The 24,420-nt window shown below is 40.8% G+C and overlaps 2 long non-coding RNA genes and 2 other non-coding genes across 4 annotated transcripts; 2 read left to right on the plus strand and 2 right to left on the minus strand.

Moving 5' to 3' along the window:
- Positions 1–1,868: 1,868 nt before the first annotated feature.
- Positions 1,869–4,193, minus strand: LOC138242934 (uncharacterized). The gene is made up of 3 exons (XR_011191813.1): positions 4,152–4,193; positions 3,930–4,044; positions 1,869–3,365 (listed from the first exon to the last, which is right to left on the minus strand). It is a non-coding gene; the product is annotated as an uncharacterized lncRNA (long non-coding RNA).
- Positions 4,194–4,931: 738 nt separating this feature from the next.
- Positions 4,932–6,215, minus strand: LOC138242909 (uncharacterized). The gene is made up of 4 exons (XR_011191784.1): positions 6,085–6,215; positions 5,770–5,835; positions 5,206–5,297; positions 4,932–5,084 (listed from the first exon to the last, which is right to left on the minus strand). It is a non-coding gene; the product is annotated as an uncharacterized lncRNA (long non-coding RNA).
- Positions 6,216–21,103: 14,888 nt separating this feature from the next.
- On the plus strand, positions 21,104–21,176 carry trnaf-gaa (transfer RNA phenylalanine (anticodon GAA)). Its single transcript has one exon. It is a non-coding gene; the product is annotated as a tRNA-Phe (tRNA).
- Positions 21,177–21,285: 109 nt separating this feature from the next.
- Positions 21,286–21,358, plus strand: trnav-aac (transfer RNA valine (anticodon AAC)). Its single transcript has one exon. It is a non-coding gene; the product is annotated as a tRNA-Val (tRNA).
- Positions 21,359–24,420: the final 3,062 nt, after the last annotated feature.

Consider the following 24,420-nt stretch of genomic DNA (forward strand, 5'->3'; position numbering starts at 1 on the left):
ATATTCTTTTGTCCATATCTTCGCGATGGAAGCACAGAACGCTGTCAAACCAAATGCATTTTAAAGACCACGACTTGTGGATATTTCCACACCCTTTACATCAAACTATCAGTGAGCTAATTATCTTTTTTAAAACCTCCGGTTTTTCATCGATGCGTAATTACGCACGAACTGGAACCCGGGGGACCGCTGTGTGCACACGTTCACAACGCGAGAAATACTGTTCAATACGGCTTCATGCGAAAAACCCGTATATGACCATAGGAAGCAGAACAGCGCAGTCTCCCATTACCCAGACTGTAAGCACGGGAATAAAGCTTTGTTTGATTTCTGAAACCCTTCCTTTACGCCCTGTTTTCATTCAGGTAAGGGTCAACTATATTGAAAATACTACTGACAGCAGGAAGATTAAAATATTCTTTACTCAGCAGCTTATTAAAAACAGCTCCCATGATGTTCAAACCGATTTTTTACACAGAACACTGACACAGCTTTGTGTTCTGAATCTCTTTTTCTCTTGCTTTTATTTAATGTGGCACAATGCACTGGGATAGGGGTATTCTGTTTACAAACCAATAGCATTTAAACCACAGCACCCACAATGCTGCAGGTAAGTGTTTTGCACACTAAGCAGGTCATCTGACTATTCCCAGCTTTGTTTTGGGTTATGGAACCTTTATTTTTTTATGATTTTCTGAAGATAACACTACAGGTAATACACTGGGACAGGTGGGTCGTCTTCATGGCTCAATAGCATTTCAAATACAGCACCCACTCTGCTGAAACCAAGTGTTTTACACACCAGACAGGCCCCCAAACCTCATACAACCTTCCTGTGGCTGTGGCCCCTTTCTTTAATTTTTTATGATTTTCTGAAGATTACACTACAGGTAATACACTGGGACAGGTGGGTCGTCTTCATGGCTCAATAGCATTTCAAATACAGCACCCACTCTGCTGAAACCAAGTGTTTTACACACCAGACAGGCCCCCAAACCTCATACAACCTTCCTGTGGCTGTGGCTCCTTTCTTTATTTTGTCATGAGTTTCTGAAGATAACACTACAGGTAATACACTGGGACGGGTGGGTCGTCTTCATGGCTCAATAGCATTTCAAATACAGCACCCACTCTGCTGAAACCAAGTGTTTTACACACCAGACAGGCCCCCAAACCTCATACAACCTTCCTGTGGCTGTGGCTCCTTTCTTTATTTTGTCATGAGTTTCTGAAGATAACACTACAGGTAATACACTGGGACGGGTGGGTTGTCTTCATGGCTCAATAGCATTTCAAATACAGCACCCACTCTGCTGAAACCAAGTGTTTTACACACCAGACAGGCCCCCAAACCTCATACAACCTTCCTGTGGCTGTGGCTCCTTTCTTTATTTTGTCATGAGTTTCTGAAGATAACACTACAGGTAATACACTGGGACGGGTGGGTCGTCTTCATGGCTCAATAGCATTTCAAATACAGCACCCACTCTGCTGAAACCAAGTGTTTTACACACCAGACAGACCCCCAAACCTCATACAACCTTCCTGTGGCTGTGGCCCCTTTCTTTATTTTTTTATGATTTTCTGAAGATAACACTACAGGTAATACACTGGGACAGGTGGGTCGTCTTCATGGCTCAATAGCATTTCAAATACAGCACCCACTCTGCTGAAACCAAGTGTTTTACACACCAGACAGGCCCCCAAACCTCATACAACCTTCCTGTGGCTGTGGCCCCTTTCTTTATTTTTTTATGATTTTCTGAAGATAACACTACAGGTAATTCACTGGGATAGGGGGGTGCTATTCATGAGTCAAAAGCTTCATCACAACATCTGAAAATTTTAGATTTTACATTCTTTTTATTTCCCATGTTTCGTTTAGTTTTTTCCTAATTTCACATTTTAAATAAGCTATATCTGTAATCACAATGAAGGTGTGGTATGCAGTCTTGATGATGTGACTGTGTAACCATCAGGCACGAAGGAGAGAAAAACAAAAAACTCCAAAGGAGAAAAAAAATCTCTGGGGGTCCAAGGCCTGATGGTTGACCTCCCCTCCAGGTCCTGGTTGTGTATGACAAATAGTTACTAGAAACAGTTCACATGCACAACCATGCAGATTGACACGGTGAATTCTATTTCATATATTATGTGAGACTAGATGTTAATGTTGAGTGTGTCCCATCCACTGGGTTGAGCAGTACAGGATCTTGAGTTTTGTAGGCTGGGTTCCTTGCTTCAGAAATCCAGGAGGATCCCTTGTCATGGGGGACGGAGCTCAATATCAACCAAAGGCACCGAAGAGAGAACAGTGGCAGGCATGGTGTGGAGAAAAAAAAAGGGTTAGACACAGAAAAAACAATTGCAACGTGGTTGTCTACTTACCCACTTGATATCTATGTTTCTGCACCTCCTAAAGAATTAGATCACTTGGGATAAAGAAGACTACAGAGACGATGTAGAAGACTACAGCATTGTTAAATATGCTTGTAGGTATGGGGCATCCTTAAAAAGGTCTGACATATATTTCCACAATTTAGGGGCTGTGTGCCTAAATGCTCTGCTACGTGCTTGCTACTGTTAACATAATCTGTTCATTGATCTAGACAGCATCCTACAACTACCTTAACCTTACTGTAAGAAAAGTATCACTTTGGTGTCTAGGCTGTTCTTTTTCATGAGTCTCCACTCCTGGAGATGTACATGGTACGATATTGAAAGCCAGTGGGGTTCGGACTTCGATGATGCAATTGTGTTTTATTGTTCCGGTTAGAATCCTTTTAGCACTGTGCCCTGTCTGAAGGTAGATAGAGTACTGTTTTGGAAACCTAATAAAAAGGAATCACCCTAGATACACTTCTATTTGATAGAAGCCATTTTTCTTTGATCTTTCTCACAACGGAGTGGAATTTCTTGATTAATCTATCTTACTAGGATGGATACAATTTTATCTGGAAATCTTTCACATAAATCATGTCATGGTGACATACTGTCGTTTTACATTTCTTTGCACTACTACAGTGATGTTAACAGTGTGTAGTGATCATATTTAAAAGGGACTGTGTTGTGTCATGATTAACTTTTTTACTGTTTTCATACAGACTTTGTTTGGTTTCTGGCAATAGATAACAAATGGTTTCTAGTGATTTTGTGTTCTAGTGTTTTTCATTATTGTTTGGCAAAGTGTACGAAAGTTTACTCTTACCCAAGATAAAATTTTTGGGGGGATATTGAAACTTGTACTTACGTGTCTTTTGGAGGTGAATTCTGCTGAGAACACGTTGACAGTCTTCTTGAGTTTCCAGCATGTCTTTTATGTAATGCTCGGGAGTAGGGGGTGGATGCTCACTCATCAACAGTGCCTGAAATATAAAACCGTAAGAAGGGTTACGAACTGCAAAGGATCCAAGGAGTATAAATGGGTCACAAATCAAGATCTAGGTATTTGCACAATTTGCCAGATCTCTCTTAATCAAACTCCTTTTTTCTTACTTTGTGTTTTTACAGCAAGACGTTATATTGTTTCTGTGCTAAATGGCAAGCTCTTTTAGGTGTTCATGGTTGTGTCTTTGTTTCTATACTATTGGAAAGAAACCTAGTAAATGATTTGATGCATCCATGTCTAATCATTAATCTGACACAGTAATTCTATCTTTGAGATGCCTGTGTCATGTAATAAATTGCACAGATTATCAGTAATCTTTTATGTGTGCCTTCTTTGGTGTGTTTTTGAAAAGTTATCTCTAATTTATAGAACCATTAATGCCAGAAGACAAGCCTGCAATCCAAACTTCTTAACAATAACAAACAATTATAACGTCCACTGAAATATGTCATCCTACTGTATGTTTCTGCTGAATCTAAAACTACATGTCCTGCTTAAAAAACCCTTTCATAGTGATAGTTTGCATGCAGAGCATACTCACCAAACTGGGGTTGGCAAAATGTACATATCCATGTTACTTCATTCTTTGCGCTTTCATACTCTTCTTTTGAGATGCACAATTCATGGAACCAGTTTTCACAACTGTCACACTGAATCTACACGGACAGTAAACCTTATATCAGTTCAGCTATCACATTTCACTGGCATGTTTTGTTATTATGTGCATACATTACACATACAGATAGAGATGATGTTCACTTACCCAGTTTGTCTGCCGCACTGGTGTTTCTCCACACATCAGGCACATGTCCTAGAGAGGAGCTATAATAAACATGCCAAATAGACTGATTTTTCCAATGTTATCTACAGATCATTGTTGCATAATTGAAGACAGTTTGATAGAGACCTTTTCGTATGCACTTTCCTGATTAGGTGTTCTACTGCTTCTTAAACCGCACATTGTCATGTCTCAGAATACTCCTGTCAACACCTGTTACCCTTTTTTGCGTCAGCGTGTGTTGCTATGATTTTAAGGGGGCACATGATAACACAGCTATCATGTTTCAGTTTGCTTTGCTTCACTATGGGCAATTTAGACCCACACTTTTCCCAGACAATGGTTGTGTCAACCACGACGAAGGCCAAAGTGTCATTGAATTTTAACTGTGTGAAATGTGATTTAATTAACTTTTCATCACTGTGTTATATAGTACAAAAAGAATACCCAAATGAGTTCTGCATATAAATAAATTGAGAATCTTTTTCATCCAGACTTGTTACAGAGAGAGAACATGCTTCAGGAAAATAATATACACCAAGAAAAGTAGGCAATGAGGATCAAATGGTACAATACCTGAAGCCTCAAGAATTCTGATTGACAGGTCTTCCCGCAACTTTCTCATTTCTTTGGCACTGCTGTTTATTTCGATATATGTTGGAATATCCGGGAAATTGTTAATGATGTCTGCGCCCATCTAACAGACAAAAGTTTGTTTCAATTATTTCCCTAAAAATCTCTCATACAATAGTTTTAAGTCCAAAATTTCGGCGTGGAAAGGTTATGCTGACCTGCATCACAAAGACCCCACAGCTTGAGGCATCTGCTTGCCTGGTGTGACCAATCACGCTTGGGTGCCAGTTGATATTCAACCAGTCTTCTTTTCCTAGGACATTCCTTCGCATCTTAAAAAAGTCCCTGTGAATCAAAACAATAGGTTATTGATAAATGAGGAAATATTTGTCATGCTGAACTTGAACCTGAAATGTATGTGTGCCCCTGCAGAATTTCACCACGAAACTAATGCTTGATTTCTTACCTGAACCTTTTTGCCGCTGCAGTGGAGTCTCCCATCTCATCACTCCCCATAGGGTCGACCACAAAGACTTTCTGGGATGGAGCATACAGATACTGCAAGAAACAAAGGGCCCATCATCAGACATGAAGTTGCATTTAATGTGGGGCCAGACACACAGGCAGTTTCAGGAGTTTTATGTTGTTTAAACAAAGGTTTTTAATATTTGAATATTTTATATATATAATATTTATATTTATATATTATTTAACATTTAATATTTTGCAAACCTCGGCAAAGACAGTCAGGAAATGACCTAACAGTACTTTTTTTCCTACATGACACTTTGACTTGTTTGGTTGTCTGTTCATTACACAGCAGTATTCACAATAATAATTTAGGAAAAGTGCACTGTCACCATTGCCTTGGACACTCACTATCAATGTCCACCTTTTTTAACAGGAGAGGAACACATACATTGTGACTTTGTAATTTTTTTAGATGCAACAAGGATAATCACTTGAACTGTAATGGTTCCAGGTGTAATTATAAACCTACGCTGTTTTGGATTACCTGCACCACACTTACCAACAATTTCCAGTGGACACCAGTGTTAAAAAAGCTAATAATGGCTTCATAGTTTTCAAAGTTGACCTGTAATGAAAAGAATGACAAGATTAGTACAACAGGCTGCCTCACAGGGATGGTGTGCTACCTTTGAATTTTGATTTCTGACTATAAAGGTAGTTTCTTTAGGCAGCACCATGGGCACAGTTGTGACCTGTTTTGATTGCTTGTAGCTCTCCTTGTTTCTCTATTGATAAAACAATCATCAGTTAGTGAAAAACCATGTTTGCCCCCTCACTAATGTAATCCATCAACATTTGTGTTTGATGTCCTTACCTTGGACAAACGTTGTCTAGCCATGCGCTCTCTATTCCCACTCATGATTACACCAGTTGTGTAGTGGTTCATTAGGAAAACCTTCTTCCCCAAGTCCATGGATTCTTTCGCTACTTGAAAGTAACACTCAATGGTCTTATGGAAAAAGCAAACACAATTGAAGAAGATGTGATTTCACGCACTCACACACATTTGATTACACAAAAGCTCAGAAACCTTAACAAATGCATGCAATCAAACACTTTCATCTTACCTCGCCTATGAGCCACTCATCTGGTTTCAAAGACACAAACTCCGAGTGTCTGAGAATATATGTGTCTGCACTGTGCATGGATGGCAAAACTGCAACCACTAATTCACTCGGATTGATGTTCCAAAGGGCGTGTACCTAAAAAAGATTTACCAAGCCAAAAGCATACACAAGAGATCACTGGACCTAACATAATGAAAATTGAGATTACACACCACAAGTATAACACAAGTATGTCAACAAGTATAACAAGTTAGAGAGAAACGACAAAGAACACCTACAGTAGTAGAAGATGACATTCATAAGCTCTGAAAAAGAAGTGAATGTCCACACAGAGAAATATTTGAAATACAAATCCTACCTTCTTTTTGAAATCTGTTTTCTCTTTTATAAGTTTTGAGATGGGGCGTGCATCACACTGTGGTGTGATCACTTCAGCCATGCCCACGGCAGCTTGCTTGGGTGACACTTTCCTTTCTTCTTTGTGCTGCCATTCTTTATATTCTGTGGTTCCTGCTTTCCCCTGCTGTACTTGCAGGCCGTTGCTGTCATCTGGCGATTTTTCATTTGTTTCAATATTTCTATTGCTAACTTTTTTTTCCTGTGTTCTCATTTTTTTGGGGATTGGAATTTTCTGTGGTGCGCTGTAGAATTTATTTTTTGTTTCTTTGCCTACACCTGGTGCTCTCTTTGCCCATTGTTCCTGTGCATGTTCATGACGTGTCTTAGTGGTGATCAATGGAGCCGTCAAAACCTTTTTGGGGAGAGCATTTTGGATTATATGTTCTCTGTACCGGCCTTGGAGGGATTGTCTCATTATCGTAATAAACTCTGCTGGCCTCAGTTTCCTCCTGTGCTGAAGTATTGAATGCTTGACAATGCCAAACCAGGTCTCAACATGACAATTAGTGGCTCTTGTTTGTGCTACCTCTGACATTGATATGTCTTTTTTGCTGTCTGAAGCATATCTTGCCAGGTCACCCAACAAAATTCCACTCCACAGTGGAAATAGTGCCATGTATCTTTGCAACAGAAATCTTATTATGTCTTCACAGAAATAGGGGTTCACATTGTGTTGTGTCCCATAGTCATCATGTCCTTGAGCTGATATGCTGTCTTCATAAATACCTTTGAACTCCACAGCGAAAGGAGAGCGGCCCAGGCTGCCTCTCATTTTTGGGTACAGTACCTCATCTGTGTCTTTGACTTCTGCTTCCTTTTCCATCTGGTCTGGTGTGGTTGTTTGAGAAATGTAAGCGTTAAGGAGGCAGACACTAGATTGGACTTCATTTGTGAACCTCCTGCTTGAGAGTACAATACACATGTGTTTGAAAACATTTCTGGCGACACTCAAAGTTGTGCTGTTTTGCAGGATGGCAAAGGAAAATGTTGCAAAGTCTCGCAGTCCTTTGTCTGTTGTTTTTTTACTAATTGCTTGAGAGACAGCCTTTATGACATGGGCAGAGCAAAGGTGCAGAACAGTGAACATCTGAAGTTCTGTGTACTTAAGTTTGCCTTGGCAGACTTTCATTGCACGATTTAAGTATGCATGGATGGTGTCCCCATTGAAGGCAAAAAGAACACTGTGAATCAGGGCCCAGCTGTAGTCAGTTTCTACATGCTGCACTCTCTTGGTAGTACATGTTGAGATGTCAAACATGAATTTCCGTAGCCAACGTTCTATACTGACAATGGTGTGGTCAGTTGTCAACATTTCAGACACTGGTAATGGAGGCTTTCTTTTTCCACCTCCAGGTAACGTAAGACTGTAGTACAAAATTCTTTTGTTCTCCGATGGAATTTTTCTGACTACCCCTCCTGTTGCATCCAGGTAAAGGCTGACTTTCTCCTTCATCTTTAGATGGGCAATAAGAATTCGCATACTCTGTTCTGTGTAAAGATAGGCAGCAAATGTGTCTAACTGCAAAATCTGTATATATCCTGGGAAATGGACAATGTCGAAGTCGCATGCTTTCATATATTTTTGTGCCATATGTAATTCAAACACTGGATCATAGTGAATGCGTTTACTGTTCCTGAACTCTGATGAAATGACTTTCAGGACATTCTGTGTTAGTGGTTTAGATAAATTGCCTGCTGCAATTTCAGCAAGCGGTGTTCTGCTCAGGTTCCTGTAGTACACATTGCTGATTCCTTTTGTGAGGGCACGGGCAATCTTTCGACGATAAGGCTGACGTGCTTGTCGAAATTTTGTTTCCCTTTTACTGTGCTGTATTTGCCCTGCTCGTACAACATCAATTGTGATGTCATCATTGCCCATTGGTTTGTGTCTTGTTGTCATAATGTATTTTACATTGCAGGACCTGAAGGTACAGACTGCTTTTATCATCAGAAAGTTTTTTTTTTTTCTGCTGTTCTCTTTCCTGATGTATTGGTATTTGAAGGCTATTGGGCAACAAGGATTTATCTTCCTGAACTCGTTATATAAGATCTGGGTCCATGGTCGTCTTAGTTTAGATGTACCTTTTAGAGGTGCTATTTTTCTCCATTGTTCAGCCTTTAAACATACTTGGAAAGTTTTAGGCACAGACATAATCTTTCTTAATCCCCTTTTATCCTGAGGTGATGTCCCAGATGAGCTTGCCCCCTGGGAATATTCACTGTGCTCTTCAGGCTTTTTTTCTGATTCTACACAGATTTTTTCTCCCTCTAACATGTCACCACTGTCTGTGCTGCCGTGTGCTGCCCATGCATCTTCTGTATCTTCTGATGAACTTCTGAGCTCTGTGTTGCCTTCCAAACTATGTCCCTCACTTTGACTTGAAATATTGACTATAGATTGTGTACTGTCATCTGGTTTGGAATCCCTACCAATACTCTCCTCTTTCTGCGCCCTAAGCACTTTGGTTCTTAGTTGTTTTCTATCTTCATGCCAAATCACTGATAACCATTTCTTGTTGCTGGGGCATTCCTCTCCAAGGAGTCTGTTTGACAGTGTTGACCACATACTGTCATTCCACCTAATTTTTTTTTCGAGTTTAGAAAACTTCAGAAATTCGTTGATCACATTCCCTACTCCACCAGCCCTTGACCACAGGTCTGGCCTTCTACTCCTCTGTCCTCCTTTAACATGTGACATTGCCAGCAATCTGAAAAATAGAGAACATATCTGAATGGACTGGAAACATAATTGAAATTCAATGCCCAATGGATGTTAATAGTGTAGGAGCGCAACAGATGTACAAGTCCATTAAATGGTTTTAGTTCTGTGTTTAATTTTACGGGCCCTATATTTTGATATAGCATCAATCACAAAACAGCATTCTGTCACTGTCACAACCACCAGCTAGCGGAGAATAACTCACAAAAGAACTAACCACTACCAGCAGCGGGTTAATTATAACAAGCACCGCCGCACGTGTTAATCCATCAGCACACACTCTACTGTGCGGCAAGCAGCACAATTTTAACCATCCAAACCCTCGGTATTGAGTCTTCTCTTTGAGAGCTCTACCTCGCGTTTACTCTAAATCTCGCTTACTGGTTACTGATCTCCCTTTTGCCTCTCGACCTTGGGCCTTGCCTTCTGTTTCGGATTGTTTGCTTCTCTCTGTACTTCCTGGATTTTGATCTACCTTTCGCCGATCGACTATGATCTTGCCTGACGTTTCGGATTGTTCTCTTGTCTCAATAACTACTTGCTCCTGCGTCTGCACAGGATCTGCATACCTTTTCACTGAGGATTCCTGGCAGCCACCACATAAAAAAAAACTAGAAAAGAAGTATGTGTTTCTTTTAAAAAAATGTTTTTAAAGAAGTCAACATATCTGGGTTGTGTTTGCAAGATTTTTAAAAATTGCAAAGTTTTTGTGGGTATGATTGTAAAAAATCAAATCATAACTGAAGAAGGCTCCATGGTCAAAACATTGTGTTTTCTTTCTTCTCTTTTCAGCATGGAATAAATCTGATTACTGTATTGACCATATACATTTTCTTGCATTAGGACTTCATATTCTGCATACCTCAGCTTGCTCTCCATGAGACACACAGACAGGGAGAAAAGCTGGGAGTCAGAGCACAGGGTCTGCCATTGTACAGCACCCCTGGAGCAGCTGGGATTAAAGGCCTTACTCAGGGGCTCAACAGAGTAGGATTCCTCTGTCAACCATGGGATGTGAACCAGCAACCTTCCAGCCACCGGTGCAGATCCTGAGCCACAGAGCCACTCCTCCGCCTATTGTGCCAATTCTTTAAAATTTGTCCAAAAAGATGCAATTTTGAAAAAAAAAAACTCTTGTAAATAACATCAGTGATTATTGAAAAGTACATAGAAAAAAAGAGACAAGTTAATAAACTTGGAATGACTACTTACAGCTCTGGAAAGATCGAAGATAGTGTTTCAGGTTGTTGTCCTTTAATTGATCCTCAACCAAAACAGAAATCCTCAACAGTCGAACAAGTCCATGTGATGAAAACCCTTATGCTCTTTAAATGGTTTTTAATGGATTGTGCATCTGTACTTAATTTTTTTCCACTCATAAGCTTTTGGATGAGAGATTCTGACCACTGTATAAGATCAGAAGCAACAGAAAAAACAGGCCTCTTTTCTGCTTATTTAACACACTCCTAATGCAAACAACACATTATGAATACAATGGAAAGGTTGCACCCAATGGGATCAAGCAGCTTAAAACATATGTTCTGGGGACAGGAAAGTTGTTATAGAGATAAATGGTATTCATGAAACAAATTATGTAGCAAAAAACTTTGCCAAAAGTCACAACCCATTTAACATATGTCTGACAGGTTAAATGAGTTTGATATCTCTTAGGTTTGAAATGCACTCCAACGGCTGTATGATGCAAGCTCAAGAGTCAAAAGAACAGTAGTGAACTACAGTTCTTACAATTATAACAAGCAGCCGTGTGCTCTTGTGAATGATCTACATCATACACCCTTACAGACTTGGAAGTTTGCACAGTTTGTAGTCTTTCTAATTCAAAATTGGTTAAGTGTGAAATAGACGGAATGGTTTAAATAACCAGACAAAACAAATAGTAACAAACATTCCTTACCTTGGTCTTACATGGCACAGTTTGTTTATTTCAGGCTTTACTTTTTACTTTTAAATCCCTTCTAAACGAAACATGTCCCATAACTCCCTATGTACAGGGTGAGGCCTATTTATAATTTAACTTAATCTTTAAGTTGTTAATTCCTTACAGGAGCAAGCAGCTTGGAGCATGCGTTCTCAGCACTCCACGTGCCACATAGAGAAAGGAAAACTTTTTAATGGTGTTCATGTACATTACAGCTACATGAGTTAAGCTTTTGAAGGCTGATTTGTAGAGAGGTAAAAACAAATTAAACTGGTTCATGACAGTTCAAGAGAAAATTTTTATATTAAACTCTCTCTCAGATATCAGAGTATGCCAGTTTGACTGCTGTAAAAGTATTAAAAAAATAACAATACCTCTTGGTTATATTATATTGCGAAACCCAAGTGTAACTAATATTTAACAAGTAATAGTTTAATTCCATGCTGAAAAGAGAAGAAAGAAAACAAAGTTTCGGCCATGGAGCCTTCTTCAACTGTAACCCTTGAAGAAGGCTCCACAGCCAAAATGTTGTGTTTTCTTTCTTCTCTTTTCAGCATGGAATTAAACTATTACTTGATCCTTTGCAGCCTACACCTGCTGACACAGCTAGCCATCTGAACTAATATTCAACAGGTTCCACTCACATAGAGATTCAAAAATGCTTTATTATCATGACTGTTAAATCACAGAGTTGCCAAGGCCAATACAACATCCAAAAACATCCACAAAGAAAATACAACATAAGCAGATATTCTGCTACAGATTATTGTCTATGTGGCATTCTAGTTTGTGTTATGTTTGTGTACTCCTGTGGTTTTATAAGTGATTTTTCTAGTTTTTTTCTGTGCTGTGGTAGATTTAGAAGTGTGTTATTTTTGTTGTGCTATACTTCCTCCTCTGTATGCAATTGCATTTGACCTCAAGTACAGGCAGCAAAGCTATTATCAAACTTTGGTTTTGATCTTAACATCATCAGAGGGGTTACTGATTTCTGAACAGACTTAGAGTGTGAAAGTCAACAATGTATTATCCAACAACAGGTATTGTTTTACTGGTTCCCCCAAGGATGCATATTGTCTCCGTTACTCTTTGTCCTGTAAGCAAACACCCTCAAGAGCTCTCACCACTCCAGACACTTAATAAAATTTGCAGACGACTCTGTCATTGTTTGTCTGCTGCAAGTAAATGAGTGTAGCTATGGACATGTCAGATGAGTATGATAGGAGGTGTGAAGAAAACTTCCTGAAGACAAATGTGTCCAACATCAAAGAAATGATAACAGGTTTCTGGAAAAAACCCATACCCCCACCCAAACCTAAAGGGGGAGAGAATTAGCTGAGGTGGTAGGAAAAAAAATTAGTAGTTGTGAAATGTTCTGAACCCTAAGTGAAATTTCAAAACAACTTAAAAAAACAGGTCCAATGTGGACATGATCCTCACAAAAGGACAAAATTGTCTTTATTATAAAGGCAACTTAAGCATTGTAATGTTAATGATTCATTGTTGATCTTCTCCTATCGGTCCTTCCTCAATTTGTTTTAATTTTCACTCTGATGTGTGGTTTGGAAATTTCAAGAACCAACTGGGTTGTCTTGTGAAATTATGTCCGTCTATTGTTCACTTGTTCTGCGTACAGCAAAATACATCTGTAACGAATCTTCACACCCCTTGTCTAACTAGTTCCAAGTTCCAACCAACTACAAAACCAATAGATTAAAATTCTGATTCATAGCTGCAGCCATTTCCTTACTTCATACTTGATTTCTGGGCTATTTTTTATATGCATGTTATTGGTAATTTATGTATGTTATTGTTATTGTAGACAGTAGTTAGTACATCACATTCAAACACTTTAAAAAACAACCTTAGGCCTTCAAGGCTTGAAAATATAGAGCTCTAAAATATTGGAATTATTTGAAGACAATATCAGGAGTGCAAGTGGCAGGAAAGAGATGAGCACAACATGTATTCTTATATTATTTAGTATGTTGTTTAAGAATAAAATAAACTGTGGGAAGACTGCAATAACAGCAATAGTACAATAAAAGATGAGAATAACAGTGGAAAAAAAATTACAGGATTACTAAAAAATAAGGAACTTAAAATGCAATCCAACATCAGACAATACTGATAACAGGGAAGAAAGTGCAAGAGACTCAACAGCTGAGGAGAAGGGGAAAATATCACATTGAGATAAATAAGGAAAAATGGGTCACAGGAAAAAATTAAATCAAAGAGCAAAAGGGAAAAACATGGAAAAGCCAGCAGAAATTCTAGCACCAGCACAAAAATAAGGGGACAAAACAGAAAGAATACAAAACAACTGAACAAAGGAACAAGACATGGAAGAAAAGAAAGCCCATGCATTCATGAACCTACACCAAAGAAAAGATAAAAATAGCTTATCTCCACAAAGAGTTAAAACCCATCGTAACCATAAATACTGTAGGGAAAAAAAGTCCCTAGAAAAGCTGTGTACTGTTTTCTCTGGTTATCTCACCTTTTGGAAAGGGTGATTGTATGCAAAACATTAATGCTAAAACCTGTTTACATATACTGTATCTACCTTCCTGCCTGGGCAGATGGCAGATCCACCACATTCACTTCTGTCAGACCTACCCTTGTAATCCATTACCATGAAAAACTCAAATCAGCCCAGGTCTGGAAACAATGCAAAAGGAGACATACTGTATGGAGAGAGGACCCAGAATCCCCCCTGTAGTAGACTGCTACTGGGCAAGGGGTAAAAAAAATAGAAAACCAACCTATTCCTTTTTTAAAAAAACCCTAGAAGCAGGCACACAGGCGAGCTCAATTTCTAACAACACATAAGCAAAAGAGGCATCTATAAGGGCAGGTGACTGGAGATCTCAATAAGAGTCAACACAAACACAAATGATACAAAAACCAACACAGTCTTCCTAAAATAATTTATGTAAGTATTTTCAAACCGCTTATACTTTCTGAGTACGCTAAAAAAAATCAGTTGTGGACTGTACCTCTTACCCCACATTGAAAGTTTGTATATTTGTTATTTGTTCAAAATAGAGCCTATTGCTTTTTAGAAATCAAAGACACAGGTCACTATTTTTCTGTTCATTTAAAGTGTGTGTTGAGTGCGTATGTGGTCAGATATGTGCCAGCTTCATATGAAGTCGATCTGACTTCTATTCAGGACACTGTATTTGGCAAGCTGCCAGTAATAGGGTATTGAAGATACTGGTGAATAGCTAGCCCAGGTTACTGTTCACACAAATGCTCCGGCAGTTGTTAGGGTCAGGTGATCAGTCCTGGATTCCAGGCCAAAGGAAAACATCCGTACTTCAGGATGGGGTTGAGTATTTTAAACTAGGCTCATCACTAGGCTCATGCAGTTATGTCACATGATGTGGCTGTTTACCCTGTCTACGCCACAGGCCTTTTGTAGTTTAAGGGTATGGAGTTAGTATACTTGCTCCAGCTTTGTGTTTGGGAAATCCAAGGGATATTGGTTGTTTTTTATAGACAATTCAACAATGTTCTGTTTTTAAGACTTTGTACCATACACCGATCCGCCCCGGAGACCCAAGTGATTCTGGTTTAGGTAAGCCAAGGGACAATGATCTTCACGTTACCAGGGGGACAGTGGGTGGACAAGTCTCCCCTAAACAATGTATCTTGTCAGATTATGATGTCAGTCCGTTTAATAATGTTGTTGAACTCCCTTCAGCCAAAATACAGAGGAGCCCAGGCCCAGAATGTTACACATACTGACAGAAAGTGATCTCATTATGTGTGTCATGATGGTGCTGTCTGGCTGTCCTGCTGGTCTGGATGAGGGGTGCGTAGTGTGGTGCAGGTACTTGTCCCATCCTGCTCTTGGTCCAGGTTGGAGGGTTGCACCGATTCTGAGTCTTGTTAGCTGGTATGGATTGGTTTGGGGGTGTTGATACCAGAGTGGTCCAAGAGGGGGGTGCAGATGTCTCGGGGGCATTCTTGTTTTTCTATGACTTCACGTTGATTCTGTTGGTTCTGAGTGTCTTGGTTACATACGCTTGTGTGTATAGATGAAAAAGCTATTGAAGAGCACCTCATTCATCTCGGTGGAAGTTCCCATGTTCAAAAAATCCTAAAAAGAGAATTAAAGTTTCACACAACAAAGCATGACTGTGAAAGGTCAGGAGGCCGGACACTTGCACAAATGCACAACACTTGATTACAGTCAAAAAATCATGAAGCCATGAAGACGACCCACCTGTCCCAGTGTATTACCTGTAGTGTAATCTTCAGAAAATCATAAAAAATTAAAGAAAGGGGCCACAGCTACAGTAAGGTTGTATGAGGTTCGGGGGCCTGTCTGGTGTGTAAAACACTTGGTTTCAGCAGAGTGGGTGCTGTATTTGAAATGCTATTGAGCCATGAAGACGACCCACCCGTCCCAGTGTATTACCTGTAGTGTAATCTTCAGAAAATCATAAAAAATTAAAGAAAGGGGCCACAGCTACAGTAAGGTTGTATGAGGTTCGGGGGCCTGTCTGGTGTGTAAAACACTTGGTTTCAGCAGAGTGGGTGCTGTATTTGAAATGCTATTGAGCCATGAAGACGACCCACCCGTCCCAGTGTATTACCTGTAGTGTAATCTTCAGAAAATCATAAAAAATTAAAGAAATGGGCCACAGCTACAGTAAGGTTGTATGAGGTTTGGGGGCCTGTCTGGTGTGTAAAACACTTGGTTTCAGCAGAGTGGGTGCTGTATTTGAAATGCTATTGAGCCATGAAGACGACCCACCTGTCCCAGTGTATTACCTGTAGTGTAATCTTCAGAAAATCATAAAAAATTAAAGAAATGGGCCACAGCTACAGTAAGGTTGTATGAGGTTTGGGGGCCTGTCTGGTGTGTAAAACACTTGGTTTCAGCAGAGTGGGTGCTGTATTTGAAATGCTATTGAGCCATGAAGACGACCCACCCGTCCCAGTGTATTACCTGTAGTGTAATCTTCAGAAAATCATAAAAAATTAAAGAAAGGGGCCACAGCTACAGTAAGGTTGTATGAGGTTCGGGGGCCTGTCTGGTGTGTAAAACACTTGGTTTCAGCAGAGTGGGTGCTGTATTTGAAATGCTATTGAGCCATGAAGACGACCCACCCGTCCCAGTGTATTACCTGTAGTGTAATCTTCAGAAAATCATAAAAAATTAAAGAAAGGGGCCACAGCTACAGTAAGGTTGTATGAGGTTTGGGGGCCTGTCTGGTGTGTAAAACACTTGGTTTCAGCAGAGTGGGTGCTGTATTTGAAATGCTATTGAGCCATGAAGACGACCCACCCGTCCCAGTGTATTACCTGTAGTGTAATCTTCAGAAAATCATAAAAAATTAAAGAAATGGGCCACAGCTACAGTAAGGTTGTATGAGGTTTGGGGGCCTGTCTGGTGTGTAAAACACTTGGTTTCAGCAGAGTGGGTGCTGTATTTGAAATGCTATTGAGCCATGAAGACGACCCACCCGTCCCAGTGTATTACCTGTAGTGTAATCTTCAGAAAATCATAAAAAATTAAAGAAATGGGCCACAGCTACAGTAAGGTTGTATGAGGTTTGGGGGCCTGTCTGGTGTGTAAAACACTTGGTTTCAGCAGAGTGGGTGCTGTATTTGAAATGCTATTGAGCCATGAAGACGACCCACCTGTCCCAGTGTATTACCTGTAGTGTTATCTTCAGAAACTCATTACAAAATAAAGACAGGGGCCACAGCTACAGTAAGGTTGTACGAGGTCCGGGGGCCTGTCTGGTGTGTAAAACACTTGGTTTCAGCAGAGTGGGTGCTGTATTTGAAATGCTATTGAGCCATGAAGACGACCCACCCGTCCCAGTGTATTACCTGTAGTGTAATCTTCAGAAAATCATAAAAAATTAAAGAAATGGGCCACAGCTACAGTAAGGTTGTATGAGGTTTGGGGGCCTGTCTGGTGTGTAAAACACTTGGTTTCAGCAGAGTGGGTGCTGTATTTGAAATGCTATTGAGCCATGAAGACGACCCACCCGTCCCAGTGTATTACCTGTAGTGTTATCTTCAGAAACTCATTACAAAATAAAGACAGGGGCCACAGCTACAGTAAGGTTGTACGAGGTCCGGGGGCCTGTCTGGTGTGTAAAACACTTGGTTTCAGCAGAGTGGGTGCTGTATTTGAAATGCTATTGAGCCATGAAGACGACCCACCCGTCCCAGTGTATTACCTGTAGTGTAATCTTCAGAAAATCATAAAAAATTAAAGAAAGGGGCCACAGCTACAGTAAGGTTGTATGAGGTTTGGGGGCCTGTCTGGTGTGTAAAACACTTGGTTTCAGCAGAGTGGGTGCTGTATTTGAAATGCTATTGAGCCATGAAGACGACCCACCTGTCCCAGTGTATTACCTGTAGTGTTATCTTCAGAAAATCATAAAAAAATAAAGAAAGGGGCCACAGCCACAGGAAGGTTGTATGAGGTTTGGGGGTCTGTCTGGTGTGTAAAACACTTGGTTTCAGCAGAGTGGGTGCTGTATTTGAAATGCTATTGAGCCATGAAGACGACCCACCCGTCCCAGTGTATTACCTGTAGTGTAATCTTCAGAAAATCATAAAAAATTAAAGAAAGGGGCCACAGCTACAGTAAGGTTGTATGAGGTTTGGGGGCCTGTCTGGTGTGTAAAACACTTGGTTTCAGCAGAGTGGGTGCTGTATTTGAAATGCTATTGAGCCATGAAGACGACCCACCTGTCCCAGTGTATTACCTGTAGTGTTATCTTCAGAAACTCATTACAAAATAAAGACAGGGGCCACAGCTACAGTAAGGTTGTATGAGGTTCGGGGGCCTGTCTGGTGTGTAAAACACTTGGTTTCAGCAGAGTGGGTGCTGTATTTGAAATGCTATTGAGCCATGAAGACGACCCACCTGTCCCAGTGTATTACCTGTAGTGTAATCTTCAGAAAATCATAAAAAATTAAAGAAAGGGGCCACAGCTACAGTAAGGTTGTATGAGGTTTGGGGGCCCGTCTGGTGTGTAAAACACTTGGTTTCAGCAGAGTGGGTGCTGTATTTGAAATGCTATTGAGCCATGAAGACAACCCACCCATCCCACCTGTAGTGTTATCTTCAGAAAATCATAAAAAAATAAAGGTTCCATAACCCAAAACAAAGCTGGGAATAGTCAGATGACCTGCTTAGTGTGCAAAACACTTACCTGCAGCATTGTGGGTGCTGTGGTTTAAATGCTATTGGTTTGTGAACAGAATACCCCTATCCCAGTGCATTGTGCCACATTAAATAAAAGCAAGAGAAAAAGAGATTCAGAACACAAAGCTGTGTCAGTGTTCTGTGTAAAAAGTCGGTATGAACATCATGGGAGCTGTTTTTAATAAGCTGCTGAGTAAAGAATATTTTTATCTTCCTGCTGTCAGTAGTATTGTGAATATAGTTGACCCTTACCTGAATGAAAACAGGACGTAAAGGAAGGGTTTCAGAAATCAAACAAAGCTTTATTCCCGTGCTTACAGTCTGGGTAATTGGAGACTGCGCTGTTCTGCTTCCTATGGTCATATACCGGTTTTTCGCACGAAGCCGTATTGAACAGTATTTCTCGCGTTGTGAACGTGTGCACACAGCGGTCCCCCGGGTTCCAGTTCGTGCGTAATTACGCATCGATGAAAAACCGGAGGTTTTAAAAAAGATAATTAGCTCACTGATAGTTTGATATAAAGGGTGTGGAAATATCCACAAGTCGTGGTCTTTAAAATGCATTTGGTTTGACAGCATTCTGTGCTTCCATCGCGAAGATATGGACAAAAGAATATGCGTGCTTGGTCAAAAAAATGTCATAAAAACGACAAAGTAAAGGCTGAGAAAGCATCCACAATGTATTTTATACACAAAACAAGCATTCTCGCAACTCTAAGAGGTTTCGTGAAAGCGCTACAGGCGTGCCAAAATCGTTTTCGAACTTCGAGCTAACTTTACCCCGGGGAAAAGTTAGCTTGAAGTTCGAAAACGATTTTGGCACGCCTGTAGCGTTTACACGAAACCTCTTAGAATCGCGAGAATACTTGCTTTGTGTATAAAATACATTGTGAATGCTTTCTCAGCCTTTACTTTTTCGTTTATATGACATTTGTTTGACCAAGCACGAATATTCTTTTGTCCATATCTTCGCAACGGAAGCACAGAACGCCTTCAAACCAAATGCATTTAAAAGACCACGACATGTGGATATTTCCACAGCCTCTACATCAAAGTATCAGTGAGCTAATTATCTTTTTTTAAACCTCCGGTTTTTCATCGATGCGTAATTACGCACTAACTGGAACCCGGGGGACCGCTGTGTGCACAAGTTCACAATGCGAGAAATACTGTTCAATATGGCTTCATGCGAAAAACCCGTATATGACCATAGGCAACAGAATAGCGCAGTCTCCAATTACTCAGACTGTAAGCACGGGAATAAAGCTTTGTCTGAATTCTGAAACCCTTCCTTTACGTTCTGTTTTCATTCGGGTAAGAGTCAACTATATTCACAATACTACTGACAGCAGGAAGATTAAAATATTCTTTACTCAGCAGCTTATTAAAAACAGCTCCCATGATGTTCAAACTGATTTTTTACACAGAACACTGACAGAGCTTTGCGTTCTGAATCTCTTTTTCTCGTGTGTTTATTTAATGTGGCACAATGTACTTGGATAGGGGTATTCTGTTCACAAACCAATAGCATTTAAACCACAGCACCCACAATGCTGCAAGTAAGTGTTTTACACACTAAGCAGAGAGCGTTGTCTTCCTCGTTAGTATAGTGGCAAATATCCCCACCTGTCACGCGGGAGACCAGGGTACATCAGGACATGCATTGAAGTGAAAGCAGGATGCGCTGCGACATCCACTGTGCAGATCCCGCCACACTAAGAGGTGAGTGGGTCTGTTCGATCACAGCGCTAGGCGAATCCCCAAACAGTGTGCGTGGCAACAAACGAAACGGGCCTGTTTGAGCCCGGTTTCAATCCGGGGAAATCGGGCCCAGTAGTGGCGGGATCTGTACAGTGCATGTCGCAGCGCTTCAATGTGCTTCCTGATGTCCTACCCCGAGAACAGAAAGGACAGCGTACACAGCAACAACAGATCAGGTCTCTGCACTGGATCTAAGCTGCCCCCATCTCCTCTGCTCTGCGGCTCCTGCGGAGTGGAGTCCTGCCTGGAGCCGTGTTTGCAGGCGGCGGCTCCCCGCGCTCTGTCTGTGCGTCGTGTCCAAGAGCTCCTGGGAGGAAGAGAGAGCCCTCCCACTCGGGGGCTTTTCCACGGTCTGTGTGAGGAGGGGCAGGTGTGTCCAGTAGCTTATCGAGCGGAAGCCTGGGGCGGCGGAGAGCTGTGATCGTGCAGACCTTGAGGTGTCACCTCTTTGTCTGCTTTCCCGCCCCCCCTCCGCCCAAGCTCTGCTCCAAAGTAGCCCGGCAACCCCTCACACCTGCATGTGTCACAACCTAAGGTGTGGTCATGAGACACCCATGGGGTGTTGTTCTGTTCTTGTTAATTGTTTCCTGCCCGTCGCAGGCAGGAGTCCATGCGAGGAAGATGCACTGGACAGAGCTCAGAGGGCGCAGCTGGGTGGCTTTCCTTCTGAGTGACGTTCCTGCAACACTCTCCCGCTCCTCTTGGTGCGCTCATGCCGCAACACAGGAAGGCTGGAGCAGGTGGCCGTGGGCTCTGCGCACCGCCGAAATAGCTCAGTTGGGAGAGCGTTAGACTGAAGATCTAAAGGTCCCTGGTTTGATCCCGGGTTTCGGCATTTTGTTTCATCGCGCCCTTTGTTCCTCTCTCCAGCTCCCCCTACCTAAAGTGACGCGTCGCTTTCTCAGCCCGAAACGCAAGTGAGACACCAGCAGCATTTCCTACAGGTTTCCGTAGTGTAGCGGCTATCACGTTTGCCTAACACGCGAAAGGTCCCCGGTTCGAGACCGGGCGGAAACAGCCTCGTTTTGCACGCTCCTGTACTTCACAGAGGTCTTGAGCGACCGGTCATTTGTTCCCAATGTATTTCCGGTGCCTTCATGCACTCTTGTACCAAACGCACGTTTGACGAAATGACAACCAAGGAGCCGAGAGGTTATTTCAGCATTTCGCAGCAATTCACCAGGGCCTAGCAGATACAAATGGGTTGTACAACTTTGAACTAGCAAATGTAAGAGGGCTAAGCCCCCTCTCTTTTAGCCCAGATTCGATCTGTCTCCCAGAATTACCTGGGCACACACACACACTGTCTTGTTTCTCCTACACGTATAGTGTAAAAATTAAGAACCCAGGACGAAGATGTGACACTCGAACAAACTCTTTATTATTTATCCTGTAACTCCGATCCAGTTAGCTCCTAAATTCACTATGACCTGTGACCCTGTGACCCTGAGCAACCGTTATTCCCCGCTCAGCCCTCCATTTTTTTGGAGATGTTATACAGATGCAGCCATTCAAAGTGCCGGAGGTAATTGACGCAAAACACCGCGGTACGTGATTGGTTGACCGACAGGGACACTCGTGGTCCGTTGGTCGGTCGTAGAAAGATTTACAGTAAATGTCTTTACTGTGCCCATTTTAGCATTGAATATTTATATGGAATTTTACCACTACCACTAGGTGACTATTCATTGTTATTAAAATGACTTAAATTCGATCATGTTGTGATATTTTGAAATATTTATATTTAGAAATATAAATTTGTTTGGTGCGAGTGAGGTTTTATTTAATCTCTGACCAAGGGAAACGTTTCATTTTTTCAAAGAAATGTTTGTTAAAAAGAAATAGTCATGGCTTTAGTGGGATTTGATCACAGACATTGCAACAGGGAAGTCAGGAACCTAACCCACAGCACCACCAGCAAGGTCACAGCCAGAGTGCTGAAAAAGCACTACACAAACATTATCAACAGACAATGTACAGCGTGTACTATTCTTGTGTTGCGGTACATGAATATAATTATATCGTTCTTAATTTCTTTAGATATGCGATTCCATATTATATTCCCTTTTAATCAAATTCTAAAAGTATGCTTGTTGACTCCGGTATCACGTTAGTTAAAGACTTCGATGCTTAAAATGTTTAGGGAGAAATGGAATACTGGTGTGTATGTTTTCTTTAAAGTACCGAGACCAGCCATATACTGTATGTTTAAGTTCCAAAATCAATATCGTTTATGGCCTTCACACGCGTTACAGTATGCTCCTATTCTTTTTATGCTCAGGTACTAAGATTTCCCTTCCGTGGTAAAATTCCATATAAATATTCAATACTTAAACGGGCACAGTTAAGACATTAAATATACATATACATACTGTATACAGTAATATGTTATGTTCCTAAATCAATCTCGTTTATGAGCATGTGAAAGGCATGGTGAATCGATTCTCAAAAATTACTGTACTTTGCATGATTGGAAACAAATGTGTGATTGCAAAATGCTGTGGTGTTACTTTTACAAAAACGGTCAATGAAAAAAAGAATGTGGACCAGGGCAATACTTTGAGTTTACAGCTTGTCCAAGGTCATTCATTATTAATACTATTAGTAATATCTTCATTAAAGACTTTGATGGCGACAGCTCAAACATGAGAGGTTGAGCTTCATTAGCTCCACCTTGTGGAAATTCCGGATACTATTATTTTTTTGCGGTATTATAGGATAGTTTACGGTAACTTGCGGTGGACTGCGTAAAGCCCACCGCAAAATAATGCGGTACCGCCCACTTGTTTTGAATGGCTGCATCTGTTTATGTCAGAAAGAGCACTGTGACGTCAGAGACACCAGCCAGAGCGCCGGGATCAGCGAGCGAGACCGCGGGAGGTGCGCGGAGCGCACTGCGGAGAGTTATTGATCACTTATCTATTGACAACCTATTAATTCAACTGAAGAACCGTAGAATAAACGATTAACTTCATCGACTGGTGAGTACTGATTCGTTTCCATTTCTTGACCCTGTTTAAAATATCTAGAAAACGGTCAATACCGCCTGTATCGATCAATTACAGTACCATAGTGCATTTAGTGTTAATAATGTTCAATCCGAAATTAAAGAATGGTTATTCAAATTATTATTTAGGAATTTAATCCTAGAGCTAGATAATTATATTCCAAGTTGATAAATTTGTTTAAGTAACAGTTAAAATGCATTTTCCATTTGTTTACAAATCATAAGTATGGTAACCACGGCGACACGCGCCGAGTCACTGTGCCCGGCTAGGTGTCTCGCCTTCGTCACAAACAGCGGTGTGACGTCACGGACAGCTACTAATACTAATACTAGTGTATTCATGTTAATATTAGTGAGAGTACAACTGGTAGTTTTAATGTTAATGCTAGTATTCATGTTAATATTAGTGCTTATTATGGATATACTGTTAGACTATTTACACTAGTAGTCATGTTAGTTTTAGTGATATTATTACTGTTATGGAACAAGTAATAGGTTTTATTCCATGCTGAAAAAAAGAAGAAAGAGAACACAATGTTTCGGCCGTGGAGCCTTCTTCAGGTGTCACACTCTCTCTTTCTCTCTTTCTTCTTTTTTTCAGCATGGAATAAAACATATTACTTGTTCCTTTGCAGCCTACGCATGCTGACGCAGCTACCCACCTGAATTATTACTGTTATTATTAGTATTAGTAGTGTAGTAGTAACTTTGTGTTATAGTTAATAATAATGATAGTGTTAGTCATAGTGATAGTGTTACTGTTGTAATATTAGTGGTATTTTTGTTAGTGTTTGTTATAGTGTAACTGTAGGTAAGAGTGTATGTGATGTCCATCAGTGTGTGAGTTTGTGTCTGTGAGTATGTGTACTGTCTATGTGTGATTCTGTAAATGTGTGCGTATCAGTGTGTGGGTGTGTATCTCTGAGTGTAGTGTCTACAGTATGTGTGTGTCTGTGAATGTGTGCTAGTTTGTATTTGTGCATGTATGTGTCTGATTGTGTGTATAAATGTGTATGGTGTTAGTCAGTATGTGTAGTGTCAGTGTGTGTGAATGTGTTTGTAGGTGGGCTTG

Source organism: Lepisosteus oculatus, chromosome 14 (genome assembly GCF_040954835.1).
Source record: "Lepisosteus oculatus isolate fLepOcu1 chromosome 14, fLepOcu1.hap2, whole genome shotgun sequence".
NCBI classification, from domain to species: Eukaryota; Metazoa; Chordata; class Actinopteri; order Semionotiformes; family Lepisosteidae; genus Lepisosteus; species Lepisosteus oculatus.